Below are 6,686 nucleotides of genomic sequence, written 5' to 3'. Positions count from 1 at the left end.
GATGGAAATGGGGGAAAGTTATGATAAATATAGTCACATGCTCCCTTTTATTTCACCTGCAAAGATAAAGAACAACAACAAAAAAAAAAAGCAAGATTTTAGTCATAAAGTTCTTGACAAATGTGAAAAATCCTGTTACCTGAGCACATTTCCCGAGTCCTAGCTTGTGGTTGTCAACGAAGAAACCAGCATCTTTATTGTTTCCCATTGAATCTTGGTGCCTGGCAAAATGTCTGGCACACAATAAATGCTCAATAAATATTTATTGAAACAATGTGTTCTGCAGACTGAAAGGCTGGATAACTTTGACTGTTTTCATCCCAAATTTAGGGAAATGAAATGCGTCCTACTTGTCAATTACAGTTTAAGGCGATTAGCTAGCAGGAGGCAGCTTTCCTGAAATAGGATTCCAGGCGGCGATCAACCCATCTGTCAGCTAGTGATACAGATATTAAGAAATAAAAAGTATCTGCAAGACCGCTAAGTCCTACCTCCTGCCCGTGTGGAGAAGCAGCTGAAGTGTCATTATCTGCTTAAGCCACAGGACGAGAGTCCTTCAGCCCCTCTGTTCTCCACCTCCAGAGTCTGCTGAGAAAAAGATACCCCCACCAGAAAGCAAATAGACCCTCATGCTGTTTATACTGGAAGACATCCTGCTGGTCAAATTCTTCTCCCCAGCATTCAAAGTGTTTCAGGTCTTATTCTCTATTTTCTTGGTGCGAGTCAATAGTTCACGGGATGCAAATAGATGAGTTAGACTAAACACGCCACCATTAAAAGCTTGGTCTTTTGAGTAACCAGCCCCTTTTCATTCTTAATAATTAGAGTAGAATTGAGCTGAGGCTTATATGTTTGAAATCTATGGCAAAGGAAGTTGTTTGAGAAAATACGTAGTGTAAATAAGTACAAGTGTTCTATCAAGATTGTAATAAGTCACATTAACCCCATCGGTGAGAGCTAAACATCTAAATACCTTTTATAACGATTATCTGTGAATAAAGCGTTTAGGCCCCTGAAGAATGCAAGTGATTCTTATCAAAGTATGTCGAACCGGATCTCTCCATTCACGCTTTGGCATAATCTTCCAATGTTGTTTCCTTTAATGATGCACAAGGGATGTTGGTGACAAATTATTTTTAAAATATTCTCTGACATTTTGTTTTGGCCACAGTTTCACTTAAGCAAATGAATACGTTGCTTTTCTGTGAAAATACTGGGTAAAAAGAGCTTGGGAGCACAGTTAATATTTCAACGCATAAAGGTGTGAGCTTTAGAAAGAGGAAATGTCCCCTTTACCAAAACCCTTTAGCAATGCTTGATTGGGGCCTTTCCTCCTTGATGAGGACCCTGATGGAGACACTTGACTGAGTGACACAGAGCAGAATGCAAAGTGGGGGAGGCATTCACCATTTCCCTGCATCAGAATCCTGACATTCCTCTGGTTTACTGGCTGTTCACTTTGTACATTCTTAAATCACAAAATCGTAGAAAAAGAAAGGAAGAAGAGGACTGCCATGCCTCTGTTCAAAGAGGCAGTTGGACTTCTGTACTCCTGACTGTGCTAGCTAACATTTATTTAGAGAACACGAACTGTCCCTGGCACCTTGGGATTTAAGAATTTTCCACTTTACAATGGTAAAAAAGTGACATACATTCAGTATTTTGCATTCAAAAATTTGCACGCTGAATATGTTGCCAGGCCTAGTGGCTCACACCTATATTTACAGTATTTGGGAGGCTGATGCAGGAAGATGATAAACTCTAGGTCAGCTTAGGCTACTCCACAAAAGTCTTTCTCAAAAGGGGGAGGAGAAGGAAGAGAAGGAAAGGGAGGAGGAGAGGTAGAAGGAGGGTAAGGAGGAGGAAGGGGGAGGAGAAGGGGAAAGAGGAGGAGAAGGAGGAGAGGGGAGAGGAGAAGAAGGAGGAAAAGGAGCAGGAGAGGGGAGAGGAGGAAAGGGAGGAAGAGGAGGAGGGGAAGGGGGAGGGGGAGGAGAAGGGGGAGAAGAAGGGGAAAAGGGAGGAGGAGGAGGAGAGGGGAGAGGAGGAGAAGGGGAGGAGGAAAGGGAGGAGGAGGAGGAGAGGGGAGAGGAGGAGAAGGGGAGGAGGAAAGGGAGGAGGAGGAGGAGAGGGGAGAGGAGGAGAAGGGGAGGAGGAAAGGGAGGAGGAGGAGGAGAGGGGAGAGGAGGAGAAGGGGAGGAGGAAAGGGAGGAGGAGGGGGAGAGGAGGGGAGGAGAAGGGGAGGAGGAAAGGGAGGAGGAGGAGGAGAGGGGAGAGGAGGAGAAGGGGAGGAGGAAAGGGAGGAGGAGGAGGAGAGGGGAGAGGAGGAGAAGGGGAGGAGGAAAGGGAGGAGGAGGAGGAGAGGGGAGAGGAGGAGAAGGGGAGGAGGAAAGGGAGGAGGAGGAGGAGAGGGGAGAGGAGGAGAAGGGGAGGAGGAAAGGGAGGAGGAGGAGGAGAGGGGAGAGGAGGAGAAGGGGAGGAGGAAAGGGAGGAGGAGGGGGAGAGGAGGGGAGGAGAAGGGGGGAGGAGAGAGGAGGTGAGGACAAAAGTTTACATGCTGAATTCTGCATATTTATTGCGTCTATTTGTCCTCAACCTCAGAGTGACTAGAGGTGTCCTCAAGGGAGATAAGCTGTGTTTACGAAATCAACTCAGAGATCTAAACAGGACCGTGATGTTTTTATGTCTTGTTTTATTTAAGACAAGGAATAGTTCCTTAATGGTCTCAAATGGAAGCAAACAAAGGAACATTAAGTTGAACGAAAGGATGAGCTTACTTGGCAAAGGCAGACTGAACTCACCTTGGTGCAAGATTAACAGAATTTTTCAGGAAGCTCAAGAGCCAAGAGTAGGAACAAAAGCAAATCATGTTGAGCCTTTGCACGTGTTTCCAACAGAAGGTGGACAGATGCCAGGCACCTTTCTGGACCTGCCCATATTCAGCTGACCCTTGTTTACACATTCTCTGTGGAGGTCTGTTTTACTTTTGCTGGCACAGCTCTCCTGGGCTCATGACCAAGACAGTCCCAAGCATCTTGTTCTATAAATTCCTCACTGATGCAGGGACAAGACTGGCTACAGGGTCAGATCACAGAGCCCGCAGACATCAGTTTGAACCCTACATGGAAAAAGCCCTGACTGACTACTTCTATCAGTTAACTCCGTAGAACAGCATCTCTTGGTTACTTCTTACAGAACTTGAGAAGGAACATTGGTGAGAAGCGCCAAGCCATCTGTAGACACTTCCTGCATTCATATCAACTAAAGAGGCTGAACCAAAAGTTTAGTGAAGGACTGACAAATAAGAAAGTCCCAGTAGTGTAAGGAGAGTATTAAAGTCAGTATTCTGCAGGAGTTCAGTCTTCAGGGTGATTTTGAGAGCACAGAAGAAGCCAAGCACAGGGCGGTGAACACCATGTAATGATATTCTACCGCTCAAATTTCTCATGGAGTCATTTCTAGAAGTGAAAACAGATCTTCTCCTGAACTTGCCCAAGAGAAAAAGAAAAACTGGTGGAAGATTTGTAAGTTTAATAAGGTGACTCAGAATGAAGATCTTTCCAGTTATGACCCGAGTTAAGTCCAGATGAACAGCAGGCACACCAGAAAATAAGAAAGGAGACATCTCACAGGCTGCTTGGAGATAGAGTCTATTCTGTCAGGACTGATGGGTTACAGTGTCTACTATTTAATCTCAGGCTTCTTTCTTCTTTTTAAGATTGGGCTTCTGATGGGTTTTGAATGAGGCATGATAGAACTGTGGGTTTGCATTTTAAGACCTAAGAATGAGATGCGTTTCCGGTGGAAAACTTTGTCCTTATTTTCTTTGAATTTTAAAATCGCTTATCATTTGAAGTAAAGGCATCCATCCTCATTAGTTTTATAATACAGCTTCAATTGGTAAATATCAAAACTCTCTCTGACAAATTCCATGCCAGCAATTAGGTCAATTTGTCTCCCTTACAAAGGGCGGTTTCTAGAACTAATCCCACCCTGCCACATGGGGCATCCTGGACATCAACACAGCTAGGTTCATCCTCCAGACCGCTTCTCCTTGAGGAATACTGCTAGAGAGGGTCAGATCATTTAGAACACACTGGAATATATCACAGAATCACCAATTCCAATGACAGACCCTACCCTACAACCGGAGTGTTCACAGATATGTGAGGACAGTTTTATTTAATGACCTCTTGCTTAGCAAGACTTTTGAAAAACTGCTTCTTTAACAAAAAATACAAACAGTATATACCTTTTAGATTTTGACACCAAATTGCCGGTCTACCATCATTTATGAAAACTGCAACCAGGATTGTTTTAAAGGCACATGCTTGTAGGCCTCATGCATTACTTGCTATAAGTGTATAGGAATTAATACATTACATTTAAGTTAAACAGTCTACCTTTTTTAATGAGCAGTGTAAATATAAAATATGTGACAAGAGTGATTAGTGACCTAGTCATGGGCTAAAGACTAGAATTTTTTAATTCACTTTACATCCCTATCAATGCCCCTTCCCAGTTCTCTCTTGCATAGTCCCTCCCCCATACCCCCTCCTCTTCTCCTCTGAAAGGATGGGTGCCCCATTGGGTATCCCCTAACCCTGGCACATCAAGTCTCTGCACATCTTCTCTCCCTGAAGCCAGACCAGGCAACCCAGTTAGGAGCAATGTATTCCACAGACAAGCAACAGCTCCAGTTCTTGGGGAACCCACAGGAAGACTGAGCTGTATGTCTGCTATACATGTGCAGGGGGCCAAGGTCCAGCCTTGTATGCTCTTTGGTTGGTGTTTCAGTCTCTGGGAGCACCAAGGGTCCAGGCTAATTGATTAAGTTGGTCTGCCTATGGAGTTCTGATCCCCTTTGGGGCCCTCGATTCTTTCTACAACTCTTCTGTAAGAGTCCTGAACTCCATCTAACGTTTGGCTGTGGGTCTGTCAGTCAGCTGCTGGGTAGAGCCTCTCAGAGGACAGCTATGTAGACTCCTGTCTGCAAACATTAACGAAGTATCATTAATAGTGTCAGGGACTGGTGCTTGCTCATGGGATGGGTCCCCAAGTTGAACCGGTTATTGGTGGGTCATTCTCTCAGTCTCTTCTCCACCCCACATCCCTGAATTTCTTATAGACAGGATAAGTTTTGGGTCTAAATTTTGTGGGTGGGTTGGTATCCCTATGGCTCCAAGCCAGAAACTAAAAATAACCTAGATGTCCCTCAACTGAAGACTGGATAAAGAAAATGTAGTACATTTTATTTATTACTCACAATGGAATACTACCCAGCCATTAAAGACAAAGACATCATGAATTTTGCAGGCAAACGGATGAAGTTGAGACTATCATCCTGAATGAGGTAATTCAGACCCAAAAGGACATAAATGGTATGTACTCATAAGTGGATATTAGCCATAAAATACAAGAGAGCCACAGTACACCCTGTAGACCCAAAGAAGCTAAGCAAGAAGGAAGGCACAGCGAGGATGCTTGAATCTCACTTAGAAGGGGGCATAAGAGTCATAGAAGGCAGATGGAGGGAGGGGCCTGGGTGGGAGAGGGAGCAAAAATGGAACAGAAATCTGCAGCTGGTGGGGTTGGGAATGGGAGAGTGGGGGAGCATCTTGAGGAGGTGCCAGAGTCCTGAGATGGAGGAGGCTCCCAGGAATCAATGGGGGTGACCTTAGCTGAGACTCACAGCAGTGGACACATGGAGACGGAAGAGGCCACCTCCTGGAGCCAGTCAAGACTAGAAAGTTTAAGTGAATGTCAATTCCTTTTATTGTTTGTTACTATCATGAATTAAGTTTTTATACTATTCATTTCCGAAAAAGTCAAAGTTAAACTACGAGCCATCATCAAAATTTCATTACACACACACACACACACACACACACACACACACACTCTCTTAAATCCTAGGACTCTGGAGACAGAAGAAGCTGGCAAGTCACTATGAGACTCAACCTGGTTTCATAGGACTTTCATCTCTGCCAGGGTTACAAAATGAGACGATGCCTCACAAAGAAGGAAAGTGGGGAGAAGAGAGGACGGAAGGGTGGAAGGACAGAAGGATGGAAGGAAGGAAATTTTATCACAGAGCCAAGTGTGGTGGGACACAGGGACAGGAGCTCTATCTAGGAATTCACAGTGAGTTCTGGGCTAGCCAAGACTACACAAGCATTCACACAGGAGTCTATGGGGGCTATCCTAGTAAAACCACCACGGGCCCTCCGTTCAGGTTATAATGAGGTTTTTTTCCTTCATGGACATAACAAAAGAATGTTTGTGTTTTTAATTTTCCTTTCTTTTTTTTTCAGAGCTGGGGACCGAACCCAGGGCCTTGCGCTTGCTAGGCAAGCGCTCTACCACTGAGCTAAATCCCCAACCCCGTGTTTTTAATTTTTTAAGTCAATATTGTTGTCTGTATTTTGATTAGATAATGTGACTATTCACATTAAGATTGTTGAAAATTTTAAAAGAGAGAGAGAAGAAAGAGAGAAAGGAAGAGAGAGAAGGAAGTATAGAAAAAGTGTAGGATTGTTCACATGTATGCAGTTGCCCGATGGGTGCCAGGAAGGCACAGGATCCCCTAGATCAGGAGTTACAGAAGCTTGTGAGCTGTCAAATGTGCTGGGACCCAAATTCATGTCATTGGTATAGCAGAAAGAGCTAACATCGAGCCACCACTGTGG

This window comes from Rattus norvegicus, chromosome 6, assembly GCF_036323735.1.
Source record: "Rattus norvegicus strain BN/NHsdMcwi chromosome 6, GRCr8, whole genome shotgun sequence".
Taxonomy (NCBI): Eukaryota; Metazoa; Chordata; class Mammalia; order Rodentia; family Muridae; genus Rattus; species Rattus norvegicus.
Note: the sequence above shows the minus strand (reverse complement) of the source record.